Genomic DNA, 16240 nt, shown 5'->3' on the forward strand with positions numbered 1-16240 from the left:
CCAGAAAATTTGTAAAGTTACACTAACAAGCATACACTAATGACCCAGTATTCGCCCATATAAACATATTTACATTCACGACACGTCCCGAACACGAATCCAAACCAAACTGTTATAATAGTTGGAATGATAATTTAATTGAGAAGTATTTCATCTTATTGCATTGCATTTAATTCAACAACATCGTACAATAAACCAAACATAAGTTGTAAAGCAAATTGAAATTAATAATGTCATAATGCCTTCTACATGAGAATCTTCTTTCTAAGTATGCGATAAGTATGTATTCACATCAATATTTTTATTAAAAGGATATTCAACAATGGGAAAATTAATTTTGATAAAAGATTTTAAATAAGCATTGTTGTAATGTTTCGAATTTAACTGAATAAGTTGATCGATGTGTAATGTTGATAAATATTAACGAATGCAAAGCAAGAAAACTTGTAAGAATTTATGTGAAATATGTGCAACGGATTATGTTTGGAACAAATAGGATGTTGAATTTATACTGAAATTTAATTAGATTAATCAGATACGTAAATACATTCAACCTATAAATGATTGAAGGGAGGTTCGAATTTCCCTGCAATATTGAGAGATTACAAGCAATTTCCCTTTTTCCCTTTTCTCCAAAATTTACACAAAATTTCCCTGCACCAAGGGAAATTTCCCTTCAATTGGCATCACTGTCTAAGCTACAGCATAAACTACAAGTTTGCACGGAATAAGTCGAATTATCATTACAATGTAATGCATTGAGTAACCATGAAATAGAATAGGAAACTGAAAACTCAGGTTTAATAACAATGACACTACATACTGATAAAGAATATGTCCGTGAAGCCCAGAAAAATATAACCCGCTAGATATGGAAACATCTATTGGAAGCAGATGCAACTGACAATACAATAAAAGCCTGGAGCGTTTGGAATAAATAAAAACACAAGCGTAATAATAGCCTATACTACAGCAAATAATAATTAAAAAAAGAAACATTAGTAGGTCACAACACTCATTACCTAATAAAATATATACACAATAACCATACAGTATAAATAAGGGGCTGTTACATACACATATGCTTATTCATGTCTTTAGGAAAATAACATGCTTTTTTTTAAAAAAAAAAAAAATGAGAATATCCCGTGGACCTGCACTTTTACGGGTCAGAGTAGAATAAAGAGAACTTAAAAAGATCAATAATTGCAAGTATCTAGGAAGTAATGGAATTAATACTTGCTTTCACTTCCAAAATTAAGGTCTTTAGGCTAAAAGAGACGAGTGACTAATGGAAATTAAAAATTGTGAAATAATTGGTGAAATGATAATGTGTGAGAAAACGGTAGAATCTACAGAAAACCCATGGATGTAATATTGTGTACCCAAACTTGTATGAATCGGAATAGAACCGTGGACTGAATCACCTCGCATCAGAAGCGAGCTATCTATTATTTAATCCCTGTGTCCCTTGTTGTTAACTTGGATTTTATTAATGTACGAGGAATGATCGAGAAACAAAGACTACACAACCTATTATGGTTCATATGTGAGAAGTAGCTGGAAGATCAACACACCTGATCATAATAGGTACTTAAAATAGTCCTCGATGTAATTATAGCTTTTGTTCAACCGCTTATCACAACGGAAGATAAAGTTTTCTATAGAATTTGCATAGAAATCCGCATCAAGTTCTTGTTGTCACCGTAAAGCCATGGTTTAGACGTAACAATATGCCAGATAATTGTGGCTAGCCATTTATTGTTTTAGAACAGGGGAAAAAGTGAAAGTCACTTGGACTACGTTAGGGCTGTAGAAGCAGTGCTCTAGTTGTTCGAAGAGTAACGTCAGTGGTTGAAGTACTAAGTCTACCGCTGTGTCCTGGGTTATCATTAACAATATTGGTCCGTCTTTCTTTAAAGGCAAGGCACAACTTTCCTACATGTTGCTTTGAAATTGAGTCCTCCTCATATACCTCTATAATCTGCCTATAGATGTCAGCAGGTGTGCTGTTTTTTTGGCCTAAACCAACCGCACCACTGATCTCTATTCTACTCTTGACCAATTTTCCAGACGAGCCATCACTTTTAATGTTTGCTTCTCGGGTTATTAATTTACAAATATACTTTTGTCAAGTTACAGTGAATAACATTAACGTTTTATGCTTTCTAACCTTTTCTCTATCTCCCTTTGTATTTTTAATGGTTTTCTGATGGAAACAATTTACTTTTTGCCATTCTTTGATAGTCTTCAGTCGCTATTCATTATTTTTGCTTAATATCCGCGTTGCTCCTCTGTACTAGGGATGGCCAGAACCGGTTCCTGGTGGAACCGGTTTTCTGATCTGAACGGATCCGGTTCTAGAAAATCCGGTTCCGGAACCGGGTCTTCGGATCCAGGTCTGAAACCGGTTCTTCGGATCCAGGTCTGGAACCGGTTCTTCGGATCCAGGTCTGGAACCGGTTCTTCGGATCTAGGTCTAGAACCGGTTCCAGAAACGGTTCTGGAAACCGAATCTCCGAGAACCCCGCCGGAACCGGAACTTTGTGGCCATCCCTACACTTACTACACATTTCGATTACATATATAATCACCTGGTTCTTGCACTGCACGGTAGAATTGTGCGACGGTTCTGTTTCCAAATTGGAGTTAGATTCTTCTTCATATCCTTAAAATTTCAAATCCCAGCTAGAGAGATATTATTTTTAACCCTAAAAAGAAAAGCAAACGTCTTATTGCATCAAATTTGGATAAATATTACCTAAAGTTTGGGGTATTATTTTAAAATAAAGTTGGGATTAATTTGGTCATTTATCGTTGATAGATAACTATAACAACAATAGTAGTGCTCAAATCTGAAGGAACCACACGCAATAGGGTTTCATTACAAAAAAATATTGTGCAAAACATACTACTTGCTTTATAGTTTGGGTGAATTCACTTGTTTATGTTTGGCTGATTTTGATTACAAGCTATAAGGCGATTTTAAGCCTAGAAAGGTTTGTTACAAAATGAGGAATGAATTTACTCATTTATTGTTCATGGATATTTACTTTGAGCAACATAAATACAGTATAATACCCGTTAACCGGCCACCACGGAACTGAGCTTGGGTCTGATAACGAAAAAGTCTGTTAAAACGAAAACTGCATTTCTTTTTATGCTTTCAATCGTATAATATCTTTATAATGTTTAAAAATAGCATTATAATATTAATTATGAAAATGTAACTATCAAAATCAGATGCCGTCAAATGGGGGGAATAGAAACACATTTTTGGCTATATGAGTCTATAAGTCTGGTGATGTTTAAGATTTCGCGTATCACATTATTCCCAAAAAAAGGTCTTAATATGCTAATGAAGTTCAGTAAACGTCATATTAATTTATCAACTCCACTTTTCTTCACCTTGATTTTTCTTAATGTTTCTATTCACCCCATGGATAGGGGTGAATAGAAACAATGACTTTATTTTCATTGTTGTTTCTTTTATACTATTGGAAAGGTTAAAAGAAACAGCGTATTTGTTGAAACGAACTATTTATTTGATACCTGCAAGATATAAGTTCAATAAGACCAGCATTACATAAGTTACAACTTATAAAACAATACAATGCACAATATAGGTACAAACGACCATACAGTTTTGATGATATTTGAATAAGATTTAAACCATTGTAATCACCAGGGAAACTTATCATGAGTTGAGTTGATTTTGAGGTTAACGTTCCGTTCAGCAGCGAGGCTATATGAGACGTGGACCTGCTAATTAATGTGGAATCAGGACCACATGAGCTCCCGCCGGGAATCGAACCCGGGTCTCCCACGCCAAAGGCGCGTATGCTAACCGCTTAGCCACGAAGGAGCCCGAAACTTATCATATCCTTAAAGCGTGCTGACGAACTCCTAATAGAATCCAACAGTTTCGTAACAATATCCTCATGTAGTAAGAACGATTCTTCAGAAGTTTCTCAAAATTTCATTGTTTATGTGCTCTCTCATAAAACACTTCCACATATCCATCATGTTCATATTTTCGCACTTGGGTAGTGAATAGTCTCATCGAGTTTTAGCTTCTCATAAACCTTTACCACAGCAAAATCACCAGCTTTAGAAAACCATAATCTAGTTCGTGATCGTCTGGAATGTTGTCTTTCTCCTCTTCCGACAATACAAGGATAGGTTGAGTTTCGTTGTGATTTGATGAAAATGTATCATTTTCAGAAAACAAACCAAAACTCTTACCGAAACATCTATTCGTACTCTCTTCTTCCTTTGTTTAATTTTTTCATCTTCTCTCATGCTCTTGAGAAGATCCATAAGGAAACGGTTTACAGTCTGAGATGTCTTTTGCTGTTCTGTTTCTTCTCGTTCATTGTCTCTTTATGGCATCATTCTCAGTTTTTGGCCTCGACAAAGGGGAAAAATTCCACACTTTTCAAATCCAGCCCTGATATTTTCCTCCTTCAGTTTGTCACACATTTTTTTAAAGAAGATTTGGAACTTTGTCCTTAGAGATTGTTGATTTTTTCCTATCAGATCCTTTTTTCCGCTTCTCAAGAATTTTCCACTCCTCAAGAAGTGTTTCTATTCACCCCGCTAATTAAAAATCATAACAATAACCCAGTAAAGTTAAATTTTGATTAAAAATAATTTACAGAAGGAAAACTTTTACTATGAACGTCAGTACATAAAACAACAAACTACAAAATAGGCATATGTTCAAATGCAACAAATATGAAAATGCCATACTTACCAAGAAAGTTTGAGGAGCGCTAAAATACCGTGTAAGATTTCAGTAACACATTAATGCTACTGCCGTCTACCTCAGTGTTCCCAACTCAGTAAAACATTTTGTCTCTGCCCTGAACACTTTAGCCGTATATGACTATGTTAAGATATTTCAGTTTTCTTGATTAATTTATCGTCCAGATAAATCCAAAACTAATCTGGGAGTTTTGTTTCTATTCATCCCCATGTTTCTATTCACCCCATTTGACGGTGCTTTAACCACAAACTGCTCCAGTAACACTCAGTTGAATGAAGAACAATACTGTATATACTGTATTTATTACAGCACTCGACTATCACCACTGTAAATCATAAAATACAGTAATTTAAAGTGTGTTTGTATTGACTGAAGAAAAGTATAAAAGTGAAAAATACGACTGAGTAAATAATCTTGAATGAAATAAAATTAAGACAAAAACATTATCTCATCGATTAGTTACGTATCTTTATTGTTGTACGGTACATTGTTGTTAAGATCGGTTCGCAGCTGATAATCAAATTAGAAAAAAAAAAGTATTTATTAAAATGTTTTTCTTGGAAGATGGACTGTTAATCCGAAGGGTGGTTAAGAGAGTGTCTATTGTAGTCCTTAAAACTTAACACAAGACGTATTTCATGAAATTTGGAAATTTATTACAGAATTTATGATGCAAAAGACACCTGTTTTAAAATTTAGAGCAAGTTTTCCCATCCGTTTATTGTTGATTTGAAACTAAACATATTAAGGTTGATTCCTAACTCTCAAAATAATAATAATAATAATAATAATAATAATAATAATAATAATAATAATAATAATAATAATAATAATAATAAACAGTATTTCACCAACAAAATTAGTACGAAGGTGATTATAGGTATCACACTTTTTACAAAGTTCGGGTATATTTCCGGATTCGTTACTGACAGATCTTAACTCTAAACAATAGGGCAGTCCTTAAGTCTGAAAAGAAGTTATAAATTGTAAAAATTGGAAATTTATTTGAAAATTTATCCATGAAACACATTCTTGCTTTTAAGTTTTTGGTAAAATCGTCCGTTTATCCCTTATTGAACTCACAGCAATATAACACACAAGTTCTTAAATTTGAAATAAAGCATACGGTATTGTTTATCAGATTCGGAAAATTATTACAAATGTTATCCTAGATTGTATACATATACTCTATACACCCCCCACACACATGTATATGTGTACGAGGGTTCTTCAGAAAGTAAAAGCGATTGAATGCATATGAATAAAAACAAGAGATATATAAACAATATTGAAGCCAACGCTAGTTTTCTACATAATCGTCATTATTATCGAGACACCTATTATAACGAGGTACAATTTACTGTTTCAATACTGATGTATTCATCTGACGCCAATGACTGTATCGATGTAGTTACTGCCAAAGAATAAAAAGCAAAGAACTGTTGCGTACTATGCTGCGAACAGGCCTTTCATTATGGCGATTGCGTGCTTGGCTGTTAGCTCTCCCTTCTCTGTTTTACTCTGAGAAGAATCTCATTCTTGTGCGGTCACGTTCGTTTCATTCGGCCTCATGAAGTTTCAGCTACACAAATGGGGTCTTTGGTTCGCTCCCAGCTCGAGCCAAGTGAACTTTGTGATGGACAAATACTGAATGTGGATTTTCTCGGGGTTCTCCCGTTTCCTCCCACTTTATTCATTCCGCCATTTTCATTCATTTCTCATCATCCCAGTCGGCATAACCGTGGTACGTTAAGCATAAAAAAAATCATTTCATTTCAATAGCGTTTATGTAGAACAGTCTTCTTGAATTTAGTATTGTTGTAACTGAAGTTTTGTTTCGATATTTTCATTTTGTTGAGATAGGCTACACCTAATCATTCTTTCCTTTTGAATGGCTGTCGTATTTTCGTCCTATATATCGAATTGTAGAAAAGAGATGGTACGTTTGAACCATTTTTGTTGGGTTGGATCCAACATTTGGGGGAGATCCTGTACTATAAGCCACTACATCTATGCAGTATTAAACGGGTATTATTCTGTACCCGATAAGTAATTATAAAATACTTACACCCATATTTTCAGAAAAAAAACGATAGAGCTAGATTCCTTTTATATGGGAAAGATTACAGATGAAATATAAGATCAAATTTTCATGCTTCGTCAAGTATAGTTTAATTGAAAAAGTGTGCATATATGTGTTGAGTTAGAAATATCTTTCTTGGGGAGGTCCTGACACGGTGAAGCCCCCTCTGGGTACGCACCTGGCCCCCATTCTTGTCATGCCATTATAGTTCCTACAACAACAATTCTAAACTTACAGCCTTACCCTATAGTACAGAGACTAAGTATGATATCATAAAAATATCTGATAGAAATATAATTTAAAATATTTATCTCATACGTTCATGAGGATTTTGGGAAGATATCCACCACAACGACGGCTTTAGTATTTTAAAGAATTAAAAAGTTATATTGGTACTGGCACATAACGCAAAAAGGAAAAAAAGAAAAGCTAAAATGGTCGGAAACATCTGCACCAGGAATCTTTTGTGCTGTAGTGGAACCAATAATGTACGAAGAAGTGTTGTTTTGACACTAATTGAGATACACTAAATCGTGTGTGTGCCTCTTCCGTTTCTGCACTTCAAATTTACGAGACAGTTGTCGATTCCATACACAAAAGACTCCATTATATTTTAGCTCTGCATTGCTCATGGTATTAACGGTTCCTCGAAAAATAAAAAAAAGATTGCAACATTCTATTATTTTTTTTTGTGTCATTTCCTTTTCTTTACTGTCCCATTATCTTCTGTTTGCCTGTTTCCTTTGTCACAGCAGATTTACTAAGGTTTGTCTTTTCCTATTATTTCAGAAGGAAGTTTGTGCTTGAGAATTCCTACGACTGGTAGAAAATCAGTTGTCTTACCTCCCCCCCCCCATTAGACTTTTACCGACTATTGTATTTGACTACTTGCTCATCGTTATCATTCACTTGCCTGGTAGAAACGTACGAAGTTTGCTTCCCTTTGGCTTCGTTCATTTTCTCTTTCACGTTTCTCAACTTCAATCAAATCCTTTACCTTCTTGATTGGTAGAGAACACTAACTCTCGTGTTTCTCTCTCTCTCTCTCTCTCTCTCTCCATTTCTCTCTCTCTCTCTCACACACACACATGCATGCAACCTATGCTGTGTATATCGAATCTTATTACCTCCAAAGCACCATAACGCGTGTATGAAGCAAGATAGTACGTCCACAGCACCCGCTCTGAAAACGTCTTCGTTAAGTAGGCCAGGAATTTTCCTTCTCTTCTTTCGTTTTCTTCCTTTTCTGGTCTAACGTAGCTTTATAACAAGGAACCCTTCCTTTCATCTTAGTAATTTTGCATAATAAGCCAGTTGCTAGTGAACAATGAGGAGGTGGTAAGGGGGATAAAAGACCAGGGGTGTTCTGGAGGTACAAGGAAAGATGGCAGTATATATAGTAACTAGAGTGAAATTTTCGGAAGGAACAGGCATGAGTAGTGAAGAGCTTGTGGTTAAAGAAGAAGAAGAAGAAGAAAATTTCTGTACCAAAAACTAGAAGCGTTTTAGAAGCACTTTAGTTTATGGCTAGTGGCAGTTTTAGAGGCAGAAAAGAGAAATCCCTGTAGCCGACAAACAATGTGTGTGTGAGCGTGTGTGTGTGTGGGTGTGTGTGTGTGTGTGTGTAAAAGACTAAGAAAGAGATAAGTTTGTAGATTTTATCACGTCTTGAGAAGTATGAATTAGGAAGACCTTGACTCCTTCATCACATTTTCTTCACCTCCATGCTAGATCATCCGGCAACAAATCACTTAAAAAGCACGCCAGAAGAGAAGATGTACTAGCTTACGCATTTTCCAGGAGGTGATTAGAGTTAACACATTTCACTGTGTCTCGCTGACATCGCTCTCTTTAATCGTATGACAAAATGATTTTGTTTTTGTTTATACTAGTCCTTATTATACGTAGCAATTATATATTCCAAACCATTTTAAAGATTAAAATAACCATCCTGATAGTAAATACGTTTTAAAAGGGCCTGGTGGCTACGTGTGCAACGCTTATTCCTTATGTGATAAGGTTTTCATTAATCTTCCCATTGCCATAATCAATAGCTTCATAGAATGGCCTGCAGAGGGTTTCCCCTGAGCTACGTAATTTCATCTGGAGCCGTATCTTCTCTCTAGCTCTATTCAGATTGTTGATGTTTCCGCACTACTACTTTTCACACTCAGTTTATTGACGTTCACATGGTCGCTTACTCTGAGGGAAGAACATAGACTGAAAGTAATTGAGAACAAGATTCTCAGACGAATATTCGGACCCAGGAGGAACGGGAATGGGGAATGGCGGAAACTTCATAACGAGGAACGACATAATTTATACGGTTTACCCAACATTGTTACGGTCGTCCAGTCTTGACTGGAACACCAATCGGAAAACGACCATTAGGAAGACCTAGGCGCAGATGGGAGGACAATATTAAGATGGATCCCACAAAGATTAGAATACAAAGTAGAAACTGGATGCAGTTAGCAAAGGATAGAAGTCAGTGGAGAGTTTTTGTGAACGCGGCGTTGAATCTCTGGGTTCCATAGGCCATAGAGTTAGTTAGTTAATTAGTTTAGTTTATTGAAGTTTTCCTGCCGAAAATCTGAAATCATCACTGACTGCCATCATTCTTACAACTTTGCAATCGTTTACTCACATATCTTGTCAATTTTCATTACTCTAGAGTTCACAAACGTAGAACACAGAACAGCAGTGCAATATTTAAACAGTTTTACTACTTGACCAATGTTTATCACATCTCCGAAAAGGGTTAAGATATCAAATTTGTGTAAACGTCACTAAGATCTTTACGCTTACCGAAATCCACATATGTCACTGGATGTGTTACTCTTTTCCAAAACAAAATCTTTGAAGAGAATGTAATTTGCAATCCTTTAAAGTTTTTCCTACATGTTAGAAGTACATTATATAATGGTCGTAGTATTCGATATTAAGCTACTTACAATAGGACTAAGGATGTTCGTTTTACTTGCGTTTCTAGAAGTCTCCCAAATTGGGATGAATACGTATGTTAGTGATACTGTAATTACTTTAGTTGGGTAAATTCTGTGAATTGAACCTGAGTACAATACGGAAAGGATCCATTCAACATACTTCTAATCAACATGTGGTGTTTAATGTTGTGTAATAAAAAAGAAGTATTTTGTGAAATAGAAAATGGAGTTGTTTCGGTTCTGCAAAACTGTGTGAGCACTCAAAGCATGTGCAGTCACTATTCTTACTACAACCTCGAAAGCAGCATTCGACATTTTTCATCTTCATATGGCAGCCATCTATTCAGGTCTTTATTCGCATTTTCACTTTCACTTGAATCTAACAATTATTGTCAAAATGGACAGGAACAATAATAGGAAAGCCGTCAAACTGCTCTTTGCTAATATTCCCTCGCTTGAAACTAGTAGAATTCTGCTAGAAAACACGCTGTTTGCTAATATTCGTTCGCTTTAAACCGTTAGAGTTCTGCTGAAAATCATGGTATCATTGTATGAAATCAATTGAATTGTGTTCAACGAAACTTTCTTAAAAATATCAAATCGTTTTTTATTTCCCACATTATTATCTGCTTTGATCTGATCCTCCTCGCAACGTTGCCCGTGGTGGAGCCGGTTTTGCTATTAAAAACTTATTACCTCGTCGTCCTATCATAACACCATATCCTCATCAATACTCTGAACATGTCATCACAACAGTCATCCAATACTTACTTTCACTCTTGCAACTATTTATGTTCGGTCTACTCAAACTTTACCGTATCATTTTCTTATATGGATCTTAATTTTAAAATATATGTTGTTCTAACAGACATTATTTTCCATTACCATTTCCAAAACTTTCTGCAGACTACCCGCATTCCTCTACCACACTACACTCGGCCTGAAAGTAATACCACAAATGACGGTGCCATAGTCAGTAATAATCTATTAAGCAAATCTAACGTAGAGGTACTCAGCTCGGCAGACACTGATCACTAATACCCATTTTTCTTACAATAGTTAACTTAATTTGTTACTCATCCGAGAGAATAACAAGCTTCCTGCACAAAATATAATTTCGCAAAAGCAGATTGGGGCAAATATCGTATCTATATCTCTGAGAAGCTTTCACTTACAAATATTAATATTGCATTTTTGAATGGCATATATACCGTCTCAACTTCTTTAAATAACTTAATCGTCAACTCTACTAAACACACAGTTCCGAAAAGCAGCTTGCACCCAAATCGGTCTCGTTTCCCTCTTCACGCTTTCACACTTCCTCTCTGATCTCACGAATATTTAAATGAGTATGGAGGACCAAAGATCACAACTTTCTATTGCTTTATCGACAATTCTAGGAAATGGTCAAAAATTATACAATCGCTCGGAAACGATTAGCTTGGCGTACTTCTTGTAACTGATTATGCAATGAAAGCAACTCAACAAAATTCTGGAACTTATTCAAATACCTTACTCACCAAAAACACGGATCATAATGTCCTATTCATGTTGCTGGTACTTACCCTACTACCGATGCAGAGAAAGCATCAGCTTTCGCAAATCATTTTGAGGATGTTTTCACTCCTCATTCCGCTCTTTATACACCTGTTTCATTGTCACATTACCGGGCTTGGCAATAGTACTCGATTGTCGTTTATACCTGAGATACTAGTGTACAACAAAATAACTTTGATACTACTGAACAACTCTTATCTCCAATCGACATGCACCATAGGCATTTCATACTGTCTTAGCTTTGCTCTATATGGCTATTCTCAAAACAGGTTTCTCCTACCTTATCGAAACTCGCTAAAATAGTGGTATTCCTAAAATCATATCAAGATCCTACAAACTTAGGCTCCTATCGACCAATCAGTTTCACAGATGTCTTCAGCAAAACATTGCAACGAATTCTAGTCACTCAAACGACTTCACTCTTATCTATTTAATTATTCTCTTCTGCCATCTGCAGATCGGTTTTCTAGCATTATATAATACTCTGTTCAAGTTTTGAAACTATTTAGCTATATTATTAACCATTTCGATAATCGTATTCATTCTGTACTTATTTCATTTGATGTTAAGAACGCATTCGATACAGTCTGGTATCAGGAGCTTCTTTTCAATTTGTTACGCATTCTACCTTTAACATACGTCAGCAGACGCATAGCCAATTTTCTTCATCATCGTTCAGATTTCATCCAAATTAATCAGGTTCAATCCCGCCAGTTTGTATTTCAAGCAGGAGTGCCGCAAGGCAATGTTTTATTGTCTCTAGTTTACATCTTATTTGTTGCTGATATGTCACAACTTCAGCCATCAACACACTCTCAACAATTTGTAGTTGATATTGCATATGTAGCATTATGTTCCTTTCTCAGTGTATCGTATTAACGCTAAACTACAATCGACAACCAACAAACTTGTTATTTAGTGTCTCAAATGTAAACTGCAATTAAATGCCAGAAAACTGAAATGACGTTATTTTTACTCAGATGTAACAAATGTAATGTTCTACTCGAAATCCTCATCGTTTGCATCTTACATTCTTAAATTCCCTATTAACCTTACAAAATAGTGTGAAGTATTTAAACGACACCTTTCACAAACATCTCATTTGGAAAGCTCATTTCTTCGACCTGGAAGCAAATATTCGCCATCGAACCAATTTGTTGCGTAGTTTACGAGGTACCAACTCGGGCTTCAATACAAAACTGATGTTTTATATAAATACTTACAAGGTTTTTGTACGCTCTGCTCTAACTCATGGATATATCGCCTGGTTGTCAGCTCTATTGAAGTTTTATGACAGATTACAAGTTCTAGAACGTCAAGCTTTACACGTTGTACACTTGCTACCAGTTCGCACCCCAACACAACAAGTCTATCACCGTACTGATATACCGACACTTCTTCCACATCTCCACCACCTTTCGCTCTCTTTATATTCACTAATGTATCAAAGATTCCTTCATATTCTCTATGAATTTCTCGAGTAAACTCCAGTCTTTACCATGTTACGCTTATTCGTCAATCGACAATTTGTTTGCAATTCATGAAGGTAAACAGGCGTCAGATTTCTAAACCTTCATCATCGTATTTATATCCACCATTAATACATCTATAGCGCATAATTTCATTACTCGTTCATTTACACTAACAGGGCTTCAAGTGTCTACACCTGCTCTGAGTAGCGCCACAAACAACGATTAACGTCCTCGTTCAAATTAATACATATGATTGTATTTTGTTTATTGTGCTTCGCTTTATTCATTTTCATCATACGCTCTCATAACATTATTATGTCTGAATAACAAGCCAACATAAATAAATATAATAAATCTTGGACCCAAATCGAATCCTTTATTCACTATTAAATTGATGCAACTGGTCAAGAGAAGGCGTAACCTTCTGCGGCTCGCCCATCCTACGACGGGAATGAAACTGCACTATTTTAAAAAGAAGTATGTCCTCCTCTTTTCATCCGGCAGAAGCGCCATAAATTCAAGTACATTTGAGGTTATACATTATTATAAATATTATAAACATGATGAATTGTTTTCTGTTATTTGCGGTAAACGGTAAACATTCAATACGCCTAAATTAATGAGTATCTTCTAAAATGGAGTAAACCTTTCAAGTATCAAATTACTCACAAGGAAAGTACTTGGGCTCGAACGGATGAATACTCACAAAAAGAAGAGCATGTGTAGTGTTAGCACTCCAGAAGCAAACAGTGATATACGTTTTTCTGCAAGATGGTGTAAACGTTTGCAAGAGTAGGACAAAGTAGAAGACGTGCCAGACTACGGGTCGTCAATAAATCTGACTCCGGGCCATTTTTTGGGGAAAAGAGTTGGATGGATGGAAAAATCGGTGAACACGTACCCCATTGTTTTTAGGGGCTCAAATTTTGAATGGAAAAGTTATATACTATAGTTTCGTTGAGGGTCGCAGACAATGTCCAACCAAAAGTTTCAAATGGTAAAGGGATCAAGTAGTGTATCCTTTGAAACATATTGCGAAAAGAAACAAGATGAAGCAAACCCGAGTGTCTACGCTCACTTGTACAAAATGGTAGGCAGTCAAAATGTCAGCACAGTTGTCATGAAAGGATCTGTGACAACAATTTTGCATTGAATGCGCATACAGACTCGGGATTTGTTGCAACTTGTTTCTTTCCTCAATACCTTTCAAACAGCATACTACTTGATTCCCCTTACCTTTTGAAACTTGTATTTGGAACCCTCTCTGGGACTATCCGGGGGTCCTAGGACAAAACTTTGTCATTCAAAATGTGTGCCCTAAGAATAATGGGATATGTATGCGCCGATATTTCCATCCACTTAACCGTTTCCGCAAATATGGTACGGGGTCAGATTTATTAACGCTCTGTAGTTATGGTACGTGCTCTACTTTGCCCAGCGTTTGCGGACCTTTACATCATCTTGCAGAAAAAACAGACATCGGTGTTTGTTTCGTTTGTTTCAGGGGTGCTAACATTATACATGCTTTCATTTTTGTGCGTATTCACCCATCTGAGCACAAGTTCTTTCCTTGTCAGCACTTTTTCTGGATAATATTTTCTAAACGCTGGTTCCTGTCTATATAGTAGCAACAGGGCACAAAATACAAAGATAGTTCTTCTAAATGTAGGTGTGGATTTTGTCTTTGTATGTACACTTTAGTTCTTCTAAATGTAGGTGTGGATTTTGTCTTTGTATATACACTTTAGTTCTTCTAAACGTAGGTGTGAATTTTGTCTTTGTATATACACTTTAGTTTCTTCATTAAAAAAATCTGAAAATTTCCGTACTTGGTTTGAAGAATGTACCTCTTTAGCATCTTAATTATTACGTGGGCACATATTGAAAATACAAAAAACCTTCTACATTTATTTCCCCATGCATCCATACTGATACACTTGAAATAAATATTCTCTTCTGAGGAATTTACATCTCACCATACGAAAATATCGAAAGTAGGAACGGTTGTATGGAGATGAAAACAAAGGAAAAAGATACAAGCAAAAAAAAAAAAGGAAACAAGAATACAGAGTGAGTAACTTAGAACGAGAGAAATATCAAAACAGAAGAAAATTTGACACTAAAAAAAGAAAGAATTTCTATTCATTGTGGGAACCTAACAGCTTCTTATATATATATATATATATATATATATATATATATATATTGATATCTTGATTTGTACTTTTCTTTTCTGAAGGTAAAGAGGAAACCCTTTGATGTCTTTGTCTCTTTTATCAGACCTTCGTGTTTCCTGTTTTCGTTTCGGTCCCTTATATATATATATATATATATATATATATATATATATATATATATATATATATAGTCAGTGTGTGAATAAATTCTTTTTAAATAGACTTCAACAACCTCAACAGAGAAAGGCTTGCGGGCGGCAAAGTATGTACTTTTCGTTTCGGAGAGAAAAAAGAAATTCTGGCAAGACGACTATATGTACAAATGCGGTTTCTTTATGAGTATAACTAAATATATATTACAAAAGAGAGAAACGAAATAAAAGACAATAATAATAAAGGATAAGGAGATAACAGGTAACAACCTTTAGTTGAGTTGTTGAAATAATTTTCCGTAGAGAAGTCAAATGAACGAAATTGTAATAATTCTATGAAAGTACATATATGGTTTAGTTATTTTTCTAATATAGGTCTTTATATTATGTACGCACACATCTTTTTAGAAAATTGAAAATGAAATGGAATGAAATATTTAGTTTAACATCCCTGTTTATGCACCGAGGGTTAAGGAGACAGTGTTCAATTTAATTCCATAAAAAGAAGCTGAACATTCAGAAGTTAAATCGGGAATGGTAGAATGCGAATGTAGTATAATAGACCTAAAATGAGTAGGAGTTTTCAAGAACTTGTTTATCTTCAGTACTACTGTAAAAGACTGTGTAATGTTTGGATTTCTGAGCTAAAGTGATCGTTAAAATACTATATTATATCTTAATTAATAAAAATGGAATTTTATTTATATGATTGGCAGAACTCTACGATGTTTTTTTTGTGCCGATTATCGTATTTGCTCGTCTCGTTAGTGTACAACGCTCTTAAGTATAAAACTTTTAAATTATTTTGTGTGGGTTTTTGACCCTGTACCTTCGGAGTGTTTCGTTATAAATCTTACGCGTCGTCACAATGTATGTATGTGTAAGTTTGTATGTATGCTTGTACGCAATCATTTCCAGAGCCATTGGTCATATTTCAATGAGGTTTTCGCTAATCGAATAAGTTGTTCCGTAGTGAGATTTATACATATAAAAATTTTAAAAAGTAATAATTAATTAATTACTTTTTTTAAAAAAAAAATCAGTAATTCCTGCAACGACTGAAAAACATATCCTAAAATAGACTGC

The sequence above is a fragment of the Thermobia domestica genome, chromosome 1 (assembly GCF_964235325.1).
Source record: "Thermobia domestica chromosome 1, izTheDome1.hap1.1, whole genome shotgun sequence".
NCBI lineage: Eukaryota > Metazoa > Arthropoda > Insecta > Zygentoma > Lepismatidae > Thermobia > Thermobia domestica.